Raw genomic sequence first — 23,918 nt, forward strand, 5'->3', positions numbered from 1 at the left:
ATATTACAGTGTCAAAAGTGTTATATGCACATGCACATTCATCACACACACAGTGTTTTTTCCTTATTGGCTCAATTGCATTGAGATTAGCTATTACTGTGTTGTGTTTATGTCGTTTTGGGGGGTATTTTTTTACCCATCATCCACTTCATCACCTCTCTACCTTTTCTAAGTGCTGTGTTTTGCCACACTTATTAACATTTTGGGAGGGGGATAAGGGGGGAAGGGGGGAAAGCAGGAGCTGAGTGAAAGGCAGTGCAGCCAATACAAGAAATCAGCATTGCTTGGCATGCATGGGGCGACCCAAGCTATCGCGTTATAAATTGGCGTGTGGCAGCAGGCCAGCAGTGCATTGCATTCGTCAGATGTCCTCAATGTGAAAAAAAAATGCAGTAGAAGGAAAGAGTAGATTGAGATCTTTTAAAAAGGGACCTGCTGAACAATATATCTGGGCAGAAGTTCCGACCAGCTGAGTAGATGGTATCAGCGTGCAGCTTTATGGAGAACTAAATGAGATGACATTCATTTTGACAAATAATTTCCTCCTGTTGTGTGCATAAAAAGGAGGAACTATTTAAACAGGAAAAAGCCTGCACTTGTAGAGCTGCAGGAGAAAACACAAAGCTACAATTGGCCTCTTTGTGCAAAAAAAAAAAAAAAAAAACTAAATCCTGAGAGTCCTTTTTTTTGTCCTATATTTGGGCTCCATCAGCTTATTTCATTGCACTGACAAAGACGTCTGATATATGATGAATTAATTTGTGCGAGCGTAAAGCTCAGGACTGCACTGGTTGATTTGTTGTAAAATGCATCTGGGATTTACCTTGAAGTAGCACAGATGGATTTGAAGGTCTGCCACTGCCATGTGTCACTGTGCTGCGTCCACCTTTACCTTGTCTTCCTTTAACAACGCTAGTTAATTGGCATGCTTACACAAACTAGCATATAGCCTAACGACATCAAAAGTCCATTCGCTTGTAGCGAGAAAATATCAAAGCGATCCATCCATTTCGCACGCATCCGTCTCCATATTAGCAAAACACCACAGATACAAATGAGTTGCACCCTTCCGCGAACCCGATGCCGCGCCATTATTTAGATGGCACCCGGAGAAGAGTCGGGGAGAAAAGGTGTGATGGCGCGCAGGGTGATTTTTATGTAGATAAGAGCATATGAATTATGATAATATGAAGAACCCGGTTGGGTGTTAAAGTTCAAAATAATATTGTATGTGTTTTATCTCTTTGTAATAATCAGCTCCAGTCCCCGGCTAGAAATCACCGATTAGACATGCGGTTCCTAGTCTCTGGCTTTAAGAGAAGGATGCTCATAAATAACTGAGTATGAGACTGAAATAGCCCATTAAAATGGTCATATTCTGATTTAATACTGGTGTAGCACGTGTTTGTACCATAAGTGTGTACTCATTTAGGGTCCTCAGTTGTTAAGAGGCCAGCAAGGAAGCTTTGACTCTTTAGCCCTTGTAACATCGGGTGGTGTTAATTTCAGAAAGATATGTCATTGTATAATTCATATGGGAAACCACGGCAAAAGCAATATGTATCCTGCTCACGTATAAAGGTCTGAAGTTAGAGTTCTGTCTCCTACATCTGCAGTGTATTATTTTCAACAATATCTTCATGAAATAAAGTTCTGATTTTAAAGTTTTTGTGGCACAAACGCCTTATGCAATGGACTAGACACGTCACATACTGTTTTTCAATAATGCCTTAATTGGTTCATATACAGTCGTTGACATACTCCATCTTCAGAACGTAACATTTGGGAAAGGTATACTTCTTCAGCATTTCATTATTAAATCCATTTTGATGCCGCAAATGATTGCTTTTCTTTATATTTAGTGCATCCACTGGTGAAATCTGATGTATGCTGAGGAAGTTGATAAGAAACAGCTGAGGAAAGAGAACTGCGGTAATATCATAGTTGCTCATGGCTATATATTTTCTCCGGGTGGTGTTCAATGGGATATTAAAGTAATACACACTTGAAGTTGGTTCTTATTATTTTGTAAACAGTGTACATTGTTTCATTCCTACCATCTTTAATTATTTTCTGGCAAGATTTCTTTCTTTTGTTTATTGAATCTGGAAAATAAACGCAATCAGCGGTGAATGATGAAAGTACTGACTTCGGTGCAAAGCGGTAAACATAACACAAGTGTGGGGAGCTTTGCGATCAGTAAAAACCCTCCATTCTCATGAATGACTGATATCAATATTATATACAGTGCATAATGTGATATGTCTCATCTTACATAAGCTCCAGAGAAATTGTCTTCTTATTATGTGTGACTGTACTATCCGTCTAATGGAAAATATTTGGCTTTAGCCCCTAGCGCCTTATCTGTAAATCTTTTTTACTTTTATTTATATACTTTATATATTATCTACACTGTTCATTTTAGTGTTTGGTCATATTTTTAATGATGCAAGCACCTTTACACCGTTTTTCCATCGAATGATACCTTGCATCAACTGTTGCAACTCTTGCAGGACGACAGCCGTTCCTTATTTCATACCACCCATAATGTTTTTAGCTTTGTGACAACCAAATGGATTTTTAAAGGGTTTATTTCACTGCAGGAGAATTTTCCCAAACAGTGAAAAGTGAATCCTTCAGTTTATCTCAAAAATAAAACCATCAGCATCAATATCGTAGCATTTTCCTTTTGAGCAGTTATCATGGAAACAGCTTTAGTTGCACATTACTATCCATAAGTGAATCCATAATGGATTTTTTGGAAAGCAGTGCTGTATACCTCCATTAAATCTCATCCACCGAGTCTATTATTTAATTTCATGACGTATCTGGAAGGTCAGACATTTGCTTCAGCGATTAAACGCAAGCTTCACTTTGCTTGCTGCGTTTTGCCCAGCTCTTTGCTGACTATTTCATTCTGCATCACATTTATATCATAAAGTTGAGTTGAATTAGGGAAAGCCATATGTGTAGATCATAAATAACATTTCTTATTAATTGGGTTCTGTTTTTGTCGACGGACTGTATTTTTTTTTTACTGGCAGTTGAAAACGCTGCCCTCGCAGGCCACGTTATTCTAAAAATAGCTGCTGGTTCAGCGAGTCTAAAAGGCTTTCAGACCAGCTTCCTTTCTGTGATTGCGCAGCTCCTGATGTACCTGGATATTGTGCGAGCTAAGCAGGCTCAGCAGAACTGTTGGATCTTCTCAGCGAATGCAGGCTAATTCTGATACCTGGCTGTCACTTTGTATTTGGTATTTCCAACCCATCGCCCGGAACGGCTCCATTTAATGAACGAGGAAATGCACCAACCTTCAGCGCTCGTGGGACTGCTTGTCTCACTCCTTGTCGGGACACATTTGGGAACGTGGAGGCTTGGGCGTCCGATGGGTAACTGAGAATAATAAACCATTTGAAAATGTAATCTAATGAAAAAAGAATACGAAAAATAAATGTTTAATTGTAATTTCCCAAGAGTATTTAATATGCGTCGTGACAGAACTAAATAGCTCCAATTAGAATGAGCTTCACACGACGCAAACACACTTTATGCCAAGTTCACGCTTGTCTGGTAATTGGGAGTCTTGTAGTCGTTGTGCTTTTCACACCCGGCGATGGAGGTCGCACACGTTGCAAGGAGGCATGGGATACCCCCGTTCAGCATGGCTGCCTTCCAAACTCCATTTTTGTTCCAAAAACACATGTGACACAGGAAGTGACGAAGTTCAAATGAGTCCTCCGTCATCGCTTGGGTGCAAGAAATCCGTTGAACTTTCCATGCATGCTTGATGTTGTCGCTAGCACACATGTTCACACAGTTTCCACTTGCTTTACTGAGTAATCCATTCCTCTAGGTGCAAAAACAACTTTGCACAGCGTTGCAAATCTAACACATCCACTAAAGTTCCTTTTGTTACAGGCTGGCGAGCGCTTAGGCATGCTTTGCCTCTGATTTAGAGATTTTGTCTGATTAGATGAACTCTTATTTCTCTGTGGTGATATTTGCAAAAAACATTAAAAAGGAAATATCTTGTTTTCACGAGCTGAATAAAATAAGTTCTTGTTCATAACACTGCATGTTGAAATAGTTGTGTTCTACGTACAACCTCAACAGGGGTGGATTTTATTTCTTCTGTAATGTGATAGAGATTCCCACGTGATCGTGATGCCGTGGAAATTTAACAGAATTGTTGTCCGGGGACACACAAAGAGCGTGATTAAGCAAACCCAGACTGGAGGACTGTGGATTTTGTCTAGCTTGTAGTCAAAGCATATTTTGAGGAAACAATTTAAAGTCCAGTCTAAACTGTTTCATTGTTGTTGGACACATGAGACAGACTCATTATAAGACAGACTTGGAAAAAAAACCTTTTTTTTTTCAAGCACATACGCACAAATACACTCATGTACCGGATATTGCACACGTATTAAATTGGCCGTCTGCTCTGCACAGTTATGGATTTATGCTTCATCACCATGGCATCTATTTTAGCGTTGATTAGAATTCCCAGAAGCCCTTCATTAAACCATGTGCTGCAAAGGCCTTTTGTTTTTTTTTGTTTTAAATAATTATCTATCTCCGAATGAGAGTGAAGCCCTCAGATTTACCGACCGAGTCTCCGGGAGCAGGAGACGGCACCAACAGGCCAAGCACCTCGTAAATTGCGCTGCCCCGTCAAATAATGTGCTCTGACTGAAGTCTGCTTATGAGGCGTATTGTCTGTTCCCTTTTTATTTAATGCTCTCCTCCTTTTTAATCACTGTGCGAAGGGGTTGTGTGTTCACAAGTCTTCCTTTTGGTGGTTTGGTGCCGTCGCAGTTATGTTTGGGCTTTTCAAGAGGAGATTTGAGTGGAACGCCGGGTCAACATTCAGCCGATGTAATTTGGCTTTTTAAAAATATCGAGGCAGCTTGTTGTTGTTAATTACACTACATTTCAGTATCAACAGGGTTGTTTAAATGACCATAAAATATCAAGTTAAATAAGCGGTTAATACAGAGTGCTAAAATGCCATTACAACCACAAATGTATTATTTATTTAGTTAGTTTTTATTTTCCTGCTCTATTTTTTAGTAACATATTTGGCTAAATTTGCAAAAAAATAAGCTTTTTGCATTTCCAGCCCCACAGCACCTTTTTTTTTTTGCAGATTGATATTTCACCTAATCTCGTAGGTATTGATTCAGCGAATAATGGGAGCAGCTCTTCCCTGCTGACTCTTCTGACCACACTGACTGACTTGCTGGAAGAGTGTGCACTTTTCACTTTCCAGTACGTATTTAAAAATTAGCCCCACGACTGCAGCCGCTAATTCGGTGCCTCGGGCGCACGACCCGGAAAGCGCGGCGGTAATATTAGCCCTAGCAAGCTGTCGTGTTGTCAGAGAGATCGGTTCGTTTCCACCATAGAGCTCGAGATGTATGCCGAAAGCTTAATGTGATCAAGCGGGAGCCTCGGCTAAAGTGCAGCTGACAGGAAAACTGAATATAGACTTTTTATTCAACTTATATCAGTTTGTATTTATAGCTCGGCCTTAATTGTTTTACTAGCCTGCTAACAGCCCTGCATCAGCACCTCCCCGGCCTCTTAGTATTTTACCTATAATGCTTTCAACATTTGATGCATAATGCTGCGGAAGGCAAAGAGTGTGCCGGAAAAAACCAGTGCCTAACCTTTTCCATTAAATTACTTAGGAAGTTTGGAGTGATTGAAACGCATTAACCGCAGACATGCTGCAATAGGCTGAACCCGAGCCGCTTGTATCAGCACACTTTGATCCCCGGTGACGACTGCATGTACTCCTTTCTATTGCATATTGATTTGATTTCTCGTAGAGGGCTGTTTCTTCTTTGACTGCACGTGTACAGTTTTTCCCTTTTTTATTTCCCAAATGGATAATTGGAGATAAGAACAAAGTCAGTCACGCATCTTCTAAAGCTCTTTCATGTAGCAATACTCGGTTCAATTCGTGTTTTAATGTCAATTTTGATGGCATGGTAAAAAAAAAACCCAAAAAGCCACCTGGTTTAACTGAATTGAACTTTCACCCCAAAGTTAGATGTGTAAGTTATGGCCGCGCCACATCCGCTGCCGAGAAGCATGAAGGAGAAGTGAATTTTCTGCGTTTATGGATTCCTGGATTTATGTACTCTGCTGGGACTTTGATATTTTCTGCCTTGTTGGAGATCTTTTTAGCCAAGTGGAGAGGGACAGCAGGTCATAGCAGTGTGCTGGCTGACATTCTAGTGCAGGCTTTATGTGTAACAGACTTCATCCTGTACTGTAACTTGCATGGACTATGAGGTATTTTATGATTTGGTATAAAAGCTACCTATGTTTGAATATGGAGACACAAATATATGTAAGTAAAGATGATGGTATGTCCACAATAGCTACTCGCATTCTAACTCAAAACTCAACCTTGAGTAGTGTTTGCTAGTATGGAAACTTGTTTAAAGTAGGGTACTTCACAGATTTTGCATTAACAATGCTATAGTATAGCCTTGTCACTGTAATCCATAATGGACAGTTTCCATGCATCCTTCCTCCGTGGACTGCAGGTGTCTGATAAGCTCAGACCGCATTAGCGACACCATGGTGGCGAACTGTCAATCACAAAGTAGCCACGCCCTTTATCATATGTTTTACCCTGAATTGGCCGTTATTTAACAAATGAACATGATGCGGGATTGAAATAGACTCAAAACTAGCAATTGAGACTGTTTACAATTTTTACTTAGGTAATGAATAAAGTGAGAAGTAGGGTCATTTTCTCATAGACTTCCATGCAATCAGAAACCTTTTTGCAACCACAGGAGTCACCTCCTGATGGCCAGTAGAGAGAAGGCACTTTAGCCTCGGCTTCACTTTTCAGAACCGGAGGTTGCTGTCTAGACTTGAAATGACATCACTTGAAGCAATTTCCCACAGATTTCAGATATCACACAGCTCTCTCTACCATAAGACTTTTTATACTGTTGTTCATGAATGCAGTTATACTCCCAAAGACCTTTCAACAGTCTTTGATGTCTGAAACTGGTTGAACTCCCGTTTAAAGCCATGCAAAATGACCCTTTTCACTAATAACATCTTCACCAAAATGGAGGCAAGCTAAGTTTCTGGCTCTCAGGTTCCATGTTCTCTTTTCAAGGTTGCACACGTCTGAAAAATGCAAGTACATTCTTTGTAGTGAGTGTAGCTAAATTGATCACCTGATATTACTTACCGGCTCGACTGAAGACGGAGAGCTATTGAGGAACAAAATGTTTTCGTAACGATGCTGAGCTCTGTCGCGTTAAGAACCCATCAGGCACATAACGCATACCTTCCTGGTAAACCTAATCTGTAGTCATTCGGTTAAATACTACTTCCCACCGTCTGAACATCATATCTAATGTTTGCAATGACTCCTCTCTGTCCTTCTTTACCACGTACGTTCATCGAGGCATCCTCACGGTGATATTATTCATGGAATCCGAACACAAACACCAATAATTATGATATTTGCAGCTTCTCACGTTATTGTCTCCTCACAGGACATTACGCTCCGGATGGTATGATGGATCAATTCATTTCCAGTATTGCAGCGCGTTCAAAGGAAACAGATCGGGCACAGGTGCGGCATCAGATGAAGAGCTTTTATTATGTATACATCAATAGGGAGTGTAATGAGAAAATTTTCAAGCTCTGATCCAAAAGCATAAATGTAAACTGATTATGGGCATCATCCGGGGGCAGACAAACAAGACAGACATATTTATGTTAACAACTAGAAACAGAAGCTGAACACTATGAATCCTTGTGGTGGTTTAGCATGAATCCAAGGAGTGATCACATGGTATCGCCACCATGGGTTCCAGGTGCCCGAGCTACTGTGATGAACATGTGCACTTCGTCTGCCTGACGGGAAACCATCAGCCCCCGAGGTCCGGCACACTCACTCCGGTATTTGAAGAGTAGACCAATCTCCAGCTCGATTAGTCTGCTGAGGTTAAGAAAAAAATAGTGCAGTATTCCTATTTGTCCTTATTGTACCAAAGTAAATAACCTGTCACTTACAATTCGAGGGGCTAGTTTAATAGCTGGCGCTTATACATCGGGGGAATCCTGTGATGCTTCTGAGTCACTCAAATAAAGTGGTGCCAAAGAGGTGGAGAAATGTAATTTGAGAGGGGAAATGTTTCTCAACTTGGGCAATCTAGAAGGTAATCTTACTATCTTACTGGGAGTGGATGCAGAGGAAGCATGTCTAGAATGAGGAGGATGGAGGGTGCACGTGGGGAGGGAACTTAATAAGTAACACTCAATAGTATAAGTATTTCAAGTAAGGAGAACTTTTGGTTCCAGACCTAAATATCTATTGGATGAATTGCCAAAAAAGACATTAGTGTTGCCCAGAGGATGAATCCAAATGATTGTAGTGATCCTGACTTCTCCCTCTTCCACCACTAAGATATCAAGCTTTTCACTTATCCCTGGAAATATCTCAATATCTATGTGAATGGACCGGCACCACATTTTCTACAGACATCTGTGTTCCCCAAATGATGATTCCTACTGACATGTGACCGATTCCCATAATTCTACCTTTTATACCGCCATCAGGTATCCTCACTTTGTTATCCCTCAGCTTTTTGATCAAGCGCCACCATCAGGTCAAACTGTTTTTCTTTGTTTTGTGCTAATTGCCATCATGAGATGTTGAACACAGGCAACATTCTACGTGCTGTGTGCATGGTAGCATGATGATGCTAGCATTTAGCCCCAGAGCATGACACTGTGTTTTCACATAATGTACAGAGAGCATTAAGATGATCTGTACCACCTTCCAAAAAGGTATATCACTTTTCTTTGTTTTTACCACCGACTTCATGAATTGTTTATACATCATTAGCAGGAACCTCCCCGACGGAGTGTGCGCTGTTTACTGTGTAGCCGTATCGATCTACTTTAATTTATTAATGCAGACTAGATGGCTGACTGTAAAGTGGACAGTCGAGGGGGTCGGGTCATGACCTGCCATCCCCAAAAGTTTGCTTATTAAATGACATTTCAGACAGATTGGTGCTGATCATCAACAAATTATTCATTATTACTGACTCACAAAAGTTTGTGCCTTGGCACTTGGAAAGCCACGCATCTGAAGCATCTGTCCTGAAATTCACCTGTCATGGCTGTCACAGGAAACAGCCTGCTCCATTTTGTGTGTTCATGTGCACCCGAATGCATATTTACTTGTGTGTGTGTGTGATCTCAGAATGGACTTCATGCAGGGGAGTCTTCTAAATACATTCGCCACGGCCCCCGGTAGAGGTTAATGTTGGCCCTCCCATCTGCTGTTTTCTAATCATCCCCCCGTTATCCACGGGAAAAGAAGGAGTGTGGAGGAATAAGGTCGTAGCGGGCAACAGCCATCTTTTTTCATTTGCCCCTCCGCTCTCCCGGCCATTTCACCATCATTTGTGAAATCAGCTGTAGCAGCAGGAGGAGAGTTTGCACAAAATGTACTTCCTGGAGTGTCTATTTCATGGCGAGGCGGGAGGAGGAGGCGGCGGCGGCTGAGGAGAATAAGTGAGCGGGGTAACGGTAATGAATGGAACGGTTGGAAAAGCTAGCTGGAGATGGCCCCTGAACATTTGTCACTCCAATAGGAGTTGTCTCTGTTGTGAGATTGGATTTTGGTTTATTATTGTTGTTTTTGCAAAAACGGAGGGTTGTCCTGGATGCTGAAAGAGCTACATATAAGTGGTGCGATGTTTCTGATGGGGGTGGGGGGGAAAGGCCAAGTTGTCACCTTGCACTGTTTCCTGTGGGATTCCAGCAATAATATGTGATTCCTGCCCTTGGCTTTGGCTCATGCATGAGCACAGAACGAAAGCAATCTAATCCGAGGGCTTACTCTGGAGGGGGCGCGGTGCAGTCACGCTACTTTATTGTTCCTCTGGGTCCAGAAATAGGCAAGTGGTGGCTGTCGGCACATCAAGTCACAGCACTTTGAGACATTGCGGCTGGCCTCGCTAACACAGAATCCCACCAAAACAAGACCGTGCCAATACTCAGGTCTAGTTCTGTGGGTTTAACTGTTTAACTTCTCCTGAAGTGTTTCGCTAACCTTGATAATAATGCCTTTACAATGTCCTCACCCTACCACTGACAAATATGTTTTTTTTTTCATATTCAATATACATCCCTCCAATACATTTTGCACCCTGCAGCACTCTCTCCATTTAGCCTTTTGACTATTTCTTCCCTCCACCCTTGTTCTCTGACTTCCCCACGGTTCCCTCTTGTCCTCTCTCTCTCTCTCTCTCTCTCTCTCTCACTCCCTCTCTCTCTCCGGAGGAGCCCTCGGCTCGAAGCACTCTTGAGAAAATGAAGGGGGCAAATATACATGTGTGATGTTCAGAACTGGATAATGGTGCACTTGTTCAATGTAATTGGCCTGGAAAAGCACTGTAATTTGTGACTGGAGAACCCGGACTTGACTTGAGGAAAATGTAAATGTGCTGCAGAGGAGCCCTTTGGTTAATCAGTTCTCACAAAGAGAATACTTTAAGTTCATTAGTGTGCCATTTGCATATTTCGCCCTCATAAAGGAAGTTAATCCCAAATGAAATTGCACGTTTCTATCATAAAAATGGGGCTGTTTGATATTTCTCCCCCAACCAACTGAAGCATGTTTGTGTGCGAAATCATGTGCAATGTCCCTCTATTAACAGTCGTTGCCACGATTCAGCTGTGATACGGCGTCAATTAACAAAGTGCAACTTTTTGTGCAAGGCCTTCTCTCAAACTCAAACAACAACCCCCGCACAAAAAAAAACATTATTTGTCAGACAAAAGCAGTTCTTGTCAATAACATCGCATGAACCTGCATGAACTGACGAAGCCTCTAAATAGAGCGGACAAAAAGAGCACATCTGTGAGGATTAATGCTGAACAAAAATAAGTCTAATTTGCCCGCCGATGGCCATCAACTTTCTAGATTAGAGAGCTTGAATGTTCCGGGCAGAAGAGCTTTGGAATAATGGTGAAATAACTAAAACACATTTAAATGGAGGTTACACATTGTAACCTGAGTTATGTGAGCAATAAACACAATAACAAGCTTTGTTTCTTTCTACATGCAGACATTCAGATGTACTGTTTTGACCAATGAAGACAGACTCCCACATCTTTTAGTAGTTGCTGATACAGCAGGATTGGGGATAATTATTTCACTGCTTATCATAAATACCAATTCATCTCCCAAAATCCATCGAAACATTGGAGCAGCTTTTTGAAACATTATTTGAAAACGGTAATAACACTGTTACACAACACATCACTGTGCAGGCTATAGTCCTAATATGATTATGTTAGATTAATATTACCACTGTGCATGACCCAAAAGACCGACTTTCTCTTTGATGTGACAGCTGACTGTTCGTGTACCTACAGGTTCTGTCAATGAACGTCTATGGAAGTGCTGAAAACAAATATAATATTCATATTTTAATTATGGTGAAAACTGGGACATATGGGTGTTTCTACTGGGAAAGGTCGGGGCAAAAAGTTGTAGTATAAAAGTATAAGTATAAAAAAAACAACTAAAAACACGGCCAGCTATAGGTTTTTCATTAAAGTTAATGACTTGAGAGACTGAAAAATTAAATGTACCATTGGACCAAAATGGTCAACTACCAACTGGTGACTCCAAAGTCAAAATTTCAAACACCACTACAACCACACGGTTTCTTCTCCATAAACATTGATGGAAACCATTGTCACTGAGAAAGAGACCCAGCAGGGCTGAAGCTGGGATGTTTATAGGCCTAAATAATCTCACTTTAGTGCAACAACTCAGTAAAATGATGGAGACCTCAAATGACTCATACATTCAATCCATAAACCTGCAATAACAGATTTTATGGCCACTTGGGGCAGCAGACACAAACACCAAATTGAAATGTTATTACCGTTATAAAGTTGAAATTGCAAACTTATTAGCAAAATATTACCGTGTCTCATTCCGCAGATCTAGAATCACATCAGTGTTCATTTGCAGTTGTGTTTTGTGTGGAGTCAAGTGGGTGTCATAAAAGATTTCTTTTCAACCTTTGACATTTTACTGAAAAACAAAAGTTTCAATGAGATGGAAGATGCATCTCAAGAACAGCTCTTTAATGCTAAATAATTGATTGGTTATCTCTTTCAAATGATTGAAAGTTTCATATTTTATGAGAATTTTGGACAGGTAATTATTAAGTTACACAATTGCAGATACGTCATTCTGATCAAAGACCTTTTAAACTCATGTTAATCTAAAAATGTGTAGATCCAATGACACTCGTGGGGTTTTCTTCCCTGATTGAGGGCCGATGTGAGGTTGGTCTTGATTTTTGGCATGGCAGCGCTGGCCGTCTCCCAAAACATCTCTTTGGGCTCGTCCGCCCTGGATTCCTGGATGTTACCCACACTGCAGGAGGAAGTGATGCGATGGCGGAGGGAAAGGGGGTTTGAGAGAGTTGAAAACAAAGCCATCAACATGATTGGTTGTCTGGATGGAGGCCAAAGCGAGGACAGAAGCAGGTAGAGAGACGGAGGGGAGGAAGAGCAGAAAGAGGAGGAGGGGGAGTTGTCTTCAAGCCTTTTAAGCGCCCTCTGGAGGGGTCAGGAGGCTGCCAAATCTGTGGGTCGTCTCCGTACAGACTCCCAGCATGTGTGTGAGCGTCCGTCTGTATACCTGTCTGTGCCGATCTGTCCATTTGTCCCGTCTTTGTACCTGCGCTGTACATGTGTTTGGGAGAGTGATTAATTGCCCCCAAGAGTACGATTGCACAAACCTTCCGTATGTCATGTGTGCATATGTGCAGTACATGTGTGTGTGTTAGATGTGATGGCATGTTGACCCACTAGCTTTTGCAGCCATTGCAGCAAAATCGCACTCTTTTTTTTTTTTTTTTTTAAGATTCAATTACTCCATTGAGAGTCTATGAAGAGTTCCATCCAAATGGATATGGAGAGGGCTAGAGCTCGTGAGTCGATGCCCTTCGCGAGTCCTAATTTCCAAGCTTTTTTATTTCATTCCTAACAGGGAAACTCTGCTGGACCAATCGGCTTCATTCGATAGCGTATGAAACAGTATGTATGCAAGTGGAAACTTCACATCATGCGTAGGGGTCGGCTGTCTTTAACGTCACTCAAATGTCATTTTCATTAGTGACCGAAAAAACACATTGACATTTAAAAAATAACGCCTTTTTAATTGAAAATCCTCAACATTAATCATATATATGGTAATCTTAATAGCAATTTGGTGTCAATTGATAGCAAGCGTACCTCAAAACGAAACTCAAACTAGAATCAATGATCTAAAAGTAAAGGAGCATGACAACAAGAGACCATTGAGACACACATATCTGCAGTATCTGTCTCTTTCATCGTCACCATCTTTCACTCCACACAAGTCAACCCACCCGCATCACGATACTTGGCTCGCTGCTGTCGCCGGTCCATATGTGCCGTTTTACTGCGGGGGCCTGTGACATCTAGTCACGAGGTTTGTCACCAATAACCCATCACGCTTCTGTCCCCCGCCTCATGGCGTGCCAAACAAAGAGTGACAATTTGCGGCCAAAATGGGTTTTGCGCTCACGCTATGCATGTCCTTTCAGAAATTTTCACCTTCCCTCCATTTTTCTCTCCTTCTGTTTGTCCTTCTGCCATCTCCATTTCCTTCACTTCCTTTTTTCAAACTTTATCTCCCGGATGCTCCCAGGATAATGTGACTGACCACAATGATTGTTTGAAACACTGGGCGATGAAGTCCATGCAATCCATTCCACTCTAATCAGAATGCATTCAATTTCATTAGACAGAGGCACTGCCGTTTGTCATTTTCTGAGAAATAGCTACAATATATTAATTCGGTTTTCAAAATAAATTAGTTTAGCTACAGTGAATAGTGGCCATTTCCATCATGGGTATTGTTATGAGGCGGAATTGATTCAGAGATGTTTCAAGAACGCTTGGAATGAGAGGAAAGAGAAAAAAAACTTCTACACACTCATACACACAAACATGAGACAGTGAGACAGATGTGGGCTGCCACGCGTGGCCTCCAACTGTTCATAATGAAGGGCATTCACCGTTCTGTTCCGGCTCTCCCACTGTCAACACAATTCTTTCACACTGGCCCTCCTTCCCTCCCCTCCCTCACGCCTTCACTTGTATCTGTCCCCCTTCATGTCTCCCCTTTCCGTGTTTCTTTCTCAAATCCAGTTAGGGGGAAAGGAGGGCAGAGTGTGTAGGAGAGAGAGAAAGAGAGACATAAAAAGTGAATCATGGGAGCAGTTCTGCAGGACAGCTTGGAGACCAGCGTGGGGGCCTTGCCTGTCACTTCTCCTTCCACCCGGCCCCCTTCCACTGGCAGGGGCTTATGTGCACAAGAGGCGCTTACTGTACCTGGGCATCTGCGAAGCTCCGCTGGGCGGGCGGACGGAGGGTGGGGCAGCACCGCGGGCCACGGCACCTCTTTAGCAGCCAGGCAATCTGCTCAGTGAGCCCCGGTCTGCCTGTTGGACTGCAGAGGACACCCACACACTCCCCGCCCCCCGCCCCCACCCACTGGGGGAGCATTGGTCAGAGCTGAGGCAAGATGGTAGATGAGGCACAACAAACACATGCGCTAATGCAGCCATGTTAACTGTTGTGTACCAGTGATTCCCAACATGGGGCGTGTGTGGGAAGATTGTGGTGTAACTAATTGTATTGGCGACCAAGAAACTTTAACTTGAGAAAAAAAAAACATTGGTGGAAAATAAAATATGAATTATGATAAGAAATTGGAGTAATCTTTAGTCATGTGACTGTCACAATAACCAGTAAGTTCCCAGCCACACACCTTCAACCAACCTTATTACACATTACGCCTATGAGACTGCATGAGAACCAAAGCTAACAATTAGCAAGCAGCGGAGCTAGCTTAAAGTAATGGAAAAAGTAGTAGAAAACCAAATGTGTAAACAATGTAAATTAGTTGCTTAAATTAAACTACTATTGTAAATGATTATCTATATTTATTTAAGTTAATTATTGCAAGTTTTGAAAGTAATCCATGTATAAACTTAGTCAAGTTAGCTAAAAGTAATTTAGTACACTTGGAACAGTTAGGTAAAAGTAATGGATAAACAACTAATTAAATCAATTCAACTACATGAATATTGAGTTCAACAATATCCGCTTTGAGGTGGAGGTACTTTGTAGTTGTGGATAGTAATGCATTACCTTTACTCTGACTTTACTTAATATTATTTTTAATAATTGTATTTTTTTTGTCGTTTTTCGCAGAGTACTTTTTATTATCTTGAATATATTTGCAATTTTTTTTGTTTTTGTCCTATGTCGGGTTTGCTCACCCCACCACTGTTTACCTGATGTCCCCTTTAAAAGAAACAACCACCCTGGCAACATGACGGTGTCGATGGAGGGCTACGTGAGCTCATCTGATGGGGGCGCTGCAATACGTTGTGACAAAAACGATCGAGAACCACACTACCTAATCTTGTTGTTGTCAAATAAATTAATCACATCTAAAGCGAACAAACATCCTGAAAATGAAATATTCAGCACTGGAGTAACATGGCTGCATTTTTTTCCCCCATGGCAACAGCTGTTCAGGCCGCAGCAATTTGTATGAGAGTCAGAAACAAAACAGCCCAAAATGTGTAGCTCACTCGCAGTTGACATCTTGGTATCCCTTGAGGTGGCGTCCTCCCACGCCTCCAGAATGCATTCTCCAGATAGGCACGAGACCCCCCCCAACCCACCCCACTTCCCTTTCCTCAGTGGAAGTGCTCAGGGCGTCTGGAGTAAGGAGTGAACAGCTGTTGGAATTAAATCTGCAAGAGTGAGTCTAGACGGGGCCAGGTTTATTGAAGCGATGTCGACTGTCAGATTGATGGAAGACAACGGGGAGATGGCTCGGCTTGTTAAAGTCAAAGCCAAACTGGATTCTCTGGCTGTAAGCTGCTGTAAATCTTGTCTGTTTGATGGGGAGATTAGTTGTAATTCTTAGGACATAAATACAGCGTTAGCGTGGAAGTGAAGCTGGCCGGAAAAACATGAACATAAGGATATACTGAAGAGAGTCAGCCCAAACACACACACACACACTGCACACACTATTCGGTTTGCTGGAGCACATGAACAAATCTGTATTTCATATGCATTAAAAGTAACTCATAGCGGTTGACTTATTTTCATTCCAGCTGTCAACTGGTCGAAAGCAATCCGATGTCCAGCACTGAACTTCATTTGGACTGTCTATTGGCAAAAATGTAGATGTTCAGCAGAGTTCTATAAGCCTATTTGATGGATGGTCACAGCTGTATTACCCTATCAAAGGTCGTTTGTAGCATTGTTCTAATTTCAAACCCTAAAATTGACTGTTGTATCGCTTGTAAGACACTACGGTAAAAACTTTTTCACTTATCAGTGAAAAAGAATCAAGGTATCAACGCGAGTGTGAATTAAAGCATTAAAACTGGATTAAGGTGGATGTAGATACTTAAAATAAAATAGTTTGAAGGTTAACCGACATTGAGCATAGCTTTGTGTCTTTCCTGTTAATTAAGAAATGATCGCGATATTGAGCTATCACACTAGCTGCGGATGTTTGGACTCATTTTCGTAAGTGCTCTCAGTTGATTAGTAATAAATAAGTCCGATCAATTAAATCATGAAAATGAAATGTGATCTGGCGAATCATAATTACAGTGTGTCCTTGGGAGATTTTCAGCCGTTCGGGTCAGACAAAAATCTCAGAAAGGCATCGGTATTGTGCCGCGTATGGATGGGTGAGTTTTTGGAAATGTAATGAGAACTTATTTGGTTGGCAATTTAACCATAATTATTAAATTTGGATGAAAAAAAACATGGCTAAAATGGGATTAACTCATACGAACCTTGGTATGTTACTACAGTTGCTTAAACACAGGTAAAGAATTTAGTCATTCTGTCTACTGAGGACATAATCCTATGTGAAATACCATATTTAAACATGATCCATAGGTTTTGCAGCAGTGCGGAATGCTCACACCTCTCATTTCCCACTGAATTTGTGCGGCAGCGTGTGTGTGAGAGGTGTGGACACCGATGGTGTCTCACCGACTCTTTTGAAAATGACTCTGACAGTTTGGATAACAGTGCTGCCCCGCTTCCTCACTGCCCACACACATAAAGACACACTTACTGCACCACCGCAGTCACATCGCAGGCTCCTCCAACGCCCAGTTGGGTGGGGGGGGCAGCTTATAATTAACTCGCCTGCCAAGTGGTATTATATATCATCAAGGGGCTTGACGTTGGCCTCGAGGAAGTCCAAAAAGTGCTATTGTTCGGCGCCTAATAAGGTCAACGCTCTGGCATGCTAAATTACAGTTATTTCTACCGTTTAACAACAGATGTCGTTGGACGTCACCTCGTGTGGAACCTTTCCGGGGCTGGAGGAGGAGGTGACCGGGGTCCCGTTTTGCCGAGCAGAGTCGACGAAGGCGGAGTGCTTGAGTCGCTGTTCAATTATGATTTTCTCAAGGAAGAGACGGGAATACACGGAGATAAGAGAGAAGGAGCGCTAGTGACTTTCCAGCCAAATGGCGGCAATTAATGTTGTTGTTTATCAGCTTGAGGCAGATTTTTCTCCCCCCCTCTTCTTCAATTAACTCAGTGTGAGCACACTCATGTGGTTTGATGAGTGCATTATCCATCTAAGTGGACACACTTAACACATGCACTCCACCGTCTCTGTCTCCCCCTGCTTACATCTCCCCCCTCCCTGTCGTGCAAGTGTCCCAAATCCACACCATGGACGGTCTTCTGTATAACACTTCTTGACAATATGCAGTTACACAAGAGCTGTAGTTGTAATGTGTAAAATGTACGGAGAAACTATGTTGTACTATCACTGCGAAGATGAGACGATCACTAGCCAAGGAGATACGTGTTCACGAGTGCTGGTTTCAGACTTTGTTGCTATGCTAAGCTAACAGGCCTTATATATAACAGACAGATATGGCAGTGGTATTAATATTCTTCTCAAAAATAAGATTTGTGTGATATGAATTTAGTCAGTGGGTCATATTGAATGAGGATTTCAGATCAAGTGTTGCATGGCGACAAATTGGAGAGATTGAAGGGGTGAGTCTTCCTGTTGCATTGCGTTATATTACATTTGGTAAGTGTTGCTTCCCTGTTACAGCTAAAGTTGTTTGCATTTAAAAAAAATCAAATATAAGTGTCTTAATAAGATTGCCTACCTTTTCTGTCCAGCTGGTACCTTTTATTCCATCTGGAGTCCTTAACTCTTCCCAGGCTTGGGAATTAGGACATTAAGGGTAATAGAGAACTAAATTACATTCATCTAATATTACCATTGCCTACCCTAATTACACACAATGGATTTAACGAATCATTTAAGTTGGGGGTAGCTGTTCAATTTGAATGTCACCCCAGCAGGTGTCCCCTCCCATAAATTCCAGCATTGATTGAAATGTTATATTATCTCCAGTAGGTGTATGGCCCCACTGTGGCTTTAGACACACCTGTGCCGGAGCACACACCTTTCTGGGAGGGATGCTCGAGGCATACTTAAGAAGTAATGATCTTTTTATATGGTTAAGAGCTAGATTCCCAGTTGTAACGAACGAGCGGAGGGGGTATTGGAGAGTTTAACCTCGCTCCTTCTCAATTAGAGTGTGCACACAAATGCCTTCGTCTCAGTCGCTGTTTTGTCCTCTCATAGCCCCCCTTACAATAAACTAATTCCTGCCAGTTTCGCACAGACTATGAATAATGGGAATGACAAAAAGGGTCTCTCAGCGGCAATAGTCGTACAGGCTCTAAGCACTGTTTTGTTAGGCTTGACTAGCTTTTGTAATTATGTTTAGCCCGCAACTTCCCCCTTGACCACGTATAGCCCAAAACGGCAGAATTCAAACTACTGAAGTATAAAACGCATTTCACTTTGCAATACAAGCACAGCCGAGTCAAATTTAAATGGTAGCAGACTTTGTTTCGTTTCATGCATAGATCATTTAAGTAAGTGAAAATGGGTTCTTCTTCTTTTTTTTTATCATCAAGTATTTTGACTGCATTGGTTGCATTGCGAGGCAGATCCGTTTAATCCAAATGACTTGCTGAATGTAAACCAATGTGATGCCCTCTCAGAGAAAAATGGTGACGGCTAATAACACTGTAAATGCAATTCATGGGACATTATTCTCCAGCCGTGGTGTATTCTTATCCTCGACTTCATGCATATTAATTTGCTGTGCATACTTTCGCAATCTATAATTGCAAATCCATGCATTGTCCGACTGCATAGGCTGCTCCTTTTCATGCTATTGAACGGAGCTACATCGCTTGGCTTAGGAGTCTCTAAGCTAGTTGTGTAACATCTTCTTACTATAGGCCTTTGTGCTTTGAACTGTGGCGTAATTACTGTTAATGGTTATTTCACATGGTGGTATCTTTGCAACAGCAACTGGAGAAAGATGTCACCAAATCCTGATAAAGTTATCTAACAGGCCCTAATTACCCCCAGCCTAATGAGTTACAATCAACCGATCTTGCCAGCAATCTCCCAGTAGCATCCCAAGAACCCTTTCGGTTCAGAGGATGGAGGTGGGGGAGCGCTGTTCCTTAATGAAACCCAGCATGGAGCCCCCCCAAAAAAGCAGAACACAGTGATTAGAAGCTTACACAAACACGGAAAAGGCTGCAAACAGTGATTACTATGTAATTGTTATCCTGTAAAAGGGGAAAGGGGATCTCCGTCATTGAATCAGCAGAGGAAGGGGTTAATTAAAAACACGGAGGGTTACAAGACGACCATGGAAGTACAAGGAGTATTTAATATTCATTAATAGTTATTTCAGTTGCCGAAATATAATTGGGACGTTCTGACTTTGCAGATTACGCTTTGAAGTGACTGAAGCAAACATTTTAAAATGGCTCAGCTGACTGCTCCTATACAGACACTTTTCCCCTGCATGAATATCAATGGAGGATGTGGCTGAACACACCTGAACAAATAGTTCAGGCTGGTCTCTATTCTATATCTTGCTATCTTCATCATGGAAGGGTATAGTGGCATCGACGGATTCTCTTTGTCAGTCAATTAGGGTTGGTCACCGTTGACGCCGTCAACGCCAGGGCCTCTTGACCTCAAACAGACAGGGCCGCCCCCTCTGCAGCATCTTCGGCCGATCCGCTATCATCCTCTCCGTCCATCAAACCGGAAGGGCAGGGTCGGGTCAGAAGCGATCGCAAGCCGTTTCCCCCCCGGGAAAGTCTAATGATGACAAGGGCTTCCACCGTGGCTCATTAAGAATATCATCTGGAGGAGACTCCCGTAAAAGCACATAAAAGCCACTGAAGAATGTTCTCACCGGGATTACAAGGCCAATTTACCGAGTGTGAACTAGAGCAGCTCATGTGCGGGCCCTTGAATCCTTAACCCCGGTTGTTTCAAGAACTAATGGCTCCAGATAGACAGCACTGATGTAAGAGCAGAAAAAAACTTGGCGTTTCATGCAAATGAATGCTCGAACAAAGCAGTGACTTGGGTGATCCTGTCAGCATAACAAGACCGCTGCCCCTGAACCCCCCCCCCCCCGATACGCCCGATAGCTTCCTCAGTCCCTTCGCCTTCTTCCTCTCACACTCCCCCTCTCCTTCTGCTCTTGTCGGCTCGGAGTCAAAGATCTCCCTTAATCAGCACAATGCTCGCCGTGGCAGGTGTTAGTGAGCTTTTTTCTGGCATCTTGATCACCCCTCGGGGGCGCGGCGGCCTCCGACGCTGGGTGCACAGCGGGGGATGTCATTGGGAGGGGAGCCACCCACGGCGGCAACAGAATCGGGCAAATTGCTCTCTCCGCGGCGAGGGGGAAAGGTCGGGGTCACTAATCCCTGCTTCGATCCAGCGTGCAGAATTACAGTAGGAGGTTAGCGAGACACTTGTAGCTTGACGATAGAGGTTTGCATGAATACGACTGAGAGCCGACAACGTGGCTCCCAACATGAGGAAGAAAGTTTTGTAAAAATACTTTGGCAAGCCTCTCGAGCTAACTAATTAAAATAGTAATACAGGAATCCGTCCTCAAAATAACTTATATAATGTACACATTGAGAGGTCAATATGGTAACTTTTTACTCCAATACATTTGAGAGCTATAGTTACATTTCAGATTTACAATAAAAACTTACAATGTAAGTTATATTACTGTATTTTTAGTGCAATTTCCTGATCCAGATAATACTTCTACTTGAGGCCAGGTTAGGGCATGTATTTTGAAAGATTCTTTTGGATGTATTTGTTTGAAATCTCGTTAAAACAGCAACCAATAAATCAAACGCTATGCCAAATAGAAATGCATATAAGGGGAATCTAGCCCGCAGTATCTTGATAAGTCAAGTATAGATTGAACGTGTGTTCAAATATCTATTAAATGCTAAATTGAGCAGTCGGTAACACAGTGTGCAGATGCATCTTCACCTCATTTCACATAACCCCCATCTGCTTCCCTCCAGTCCTACTTTTGATGTATATACTCGCACCTCCTAAATTCAAGCTTCGCGTTCTGCCTGAAACCAGCTTTTGATGGCAACGCTAATTGGATGACTGCTTCATAAATATTGTATGTACGAAGCTGAAAAGCTTTAAGACTGTTCTCACCTGAGCAGTTTTGTTAATGACTATTTCCATAAATTAAAGTGGGAAAATTACATTACGCAGGTGATGTTAATTCGCCAAATATAGTCTTTGGTTTTGAGCAGTTAATTTCACAGTGCTGACCACCAGTGATTGGTAAATGGCAATGTCAAAAGTTAGCTGTCACAACGGAGCCCATTGCATTACTTTTCAGAATAATCCGATTTTTTTTTTCATTGTTGTGACATTCTGACATTCACTTAACTGTGAAATCTGTCAATGTAAGGCTTATATAGTATTACCCAGACTGCACGGCAGCTCTGCATATGTACACAAAAATGCTGACTCGGCGGAGCAAAGTAGTAGCAAAATGCAAAGTACAGGTCAGCCTATTGGTGGCTAAGAGGCCAAGGAGACATCCCTAGACCTCGTCTTGCTGCGGTGCAGACTCTGCTGTGCACTCATGCGCACTACTATTCTGCTTATGAGGTAAATTGTTGAGCTTTCAAAAGTAGTAAGAGGGGAGATGAGCTGATTTTTGGTGAGCCGCTCAACAGCGGGGCTCTTCTTCCACCGCTGGAGACGGCTCTGTCACATTCAAATATCAAAGTGCACGCGTCAGCAATCTCTGCTTGTTGTCGGGGGCTTTTGAGGAGGGGGGGAGGGATTGGTTCCTCACATCCCCTCCTGAAATGTTTCCAACAGGGCTCGAGGTGGAAAAAAAGTGTGATGGTGCGCCCCTCCATTCCTCAGTGGTAAAACGGTGCAGTGGTTTGGTCAAAGGCCCTTTCAAAGGGGTCCGATGAGCAGATCCCTCTCAGGTTGTCAATTAAGACGGCACTGCTGCCTTGCTTGAGTGTCTGCGTGCACTTTTCATCGAGAGGGCCTTTGATGCATAACGTTTCAGCTTGAAGCTTCCGATCCTTCTCCCACGGCGGAGGGAGGGTATCGGACATCCATCATGTGTCTTCAGTGCGTTGACACGCTTTGACATGTTATTGTGAGGCTCTTGGCGATAGTTTTCTGTCTGCTTATGTGCTCTGCCAATCCCAAGTGATAGCATATGACCATTGTCTCCGTTGGCAGGGAGGGACCCGGCCTTTGTCACGCTCAGTCCAAGGAAGCGGAGTGTGTTTCGAGGAATGTGTAAAAGGTGTAAATCATTCAACAGGTTGTTCTCTATACCTCCTTCACAGCAGAGAGGTGCTGTAAGCGAGCTGTGACTCATTTCAAGCCGGTTGTGTTCTTTTTAAGGTCTCTAGGAGTTCATGATTAGTACTTAGACAAAATAGACCTGAATGCATTCCCCACTCCACCTCACACACAAACACATGCTAACTCTTCTGACTGTCATACCTGTCCGAGCACATATTTGGGTCTATGAGGCCCTAATTATAGCATACTTTGGAGATACTGCAACCATATCCTGTTTGTCAGGAAGGACACATACTTTTAACATTTGTTTACAATGGCGTGCCACAGTTTTTTTCTTTTTAGGTTCTGCCCCATAAACCTGCAGAGTTCCTTTCAAGCTTGAAATTATGGTAATGTATCGTGTCCCTGGCTCTGTGATGAAATGTTCCTTCACTTGTTGCCCGGAGACTTAATGGATGAGTAGCATAGTTTTATCAATATTTAATAGTTTTTTTGTCCACCTAGCTGAGCAGGTACATCACACTAATGTCAGTAATGCAAAATGCTTCTAATGATGATGACACCAGGCTGATCAGCAGCAGTGATAGGTTTAATGGGAGCATTCTAATGGTGTTCCACAGGGGTGTTTGGACGTTGGGATGACCGCACCACAAGGCACAAGGCATTCGATTTGGACAAACATTTGCAATTATAGGCTGTCCAATCCCAGAGGACCAACATGGAGGTTCATTTGGAAAACAAGACATTTGTGGTGAGAAATGGCTAGATTAAAAGCTTAGAAATTGTCATAGTTGTCGAGTCATGCTCCTTATTTGCATAGACCTCAAATTTATGCAGCAGCCAAGGTGATCTGTGCAAATGCATTGTGGCACTACCAGAATCTATTGCACTTACATAGACAGTGAGTGGGGGAGGGGGCGTAGAAATTACCGATTATGTGTACATTTACCAATTTATGATCATTTTGGCTGTATTTATACAAGATGATACTAGATAAGTGCCATTGTTTGTACCAAATTTCATCCAAATAGTTCACAAATGTAAACTTCCTGGCAGTACTAGAGGCACGGGG

This window comes from Eutrigla gurnardus (genome assembly GCF_963514095.1).
Source record: "Eutrigla gurnardus genome assembly, chromosome: 23".
NCBI classification, from domain to species: domain Eukaryota; kingdom Metazoa; phylum Chordata; class Actinopteri; order Perciformes; family Triglidae; genus Eutrigla; species Eutrigla gurnardus.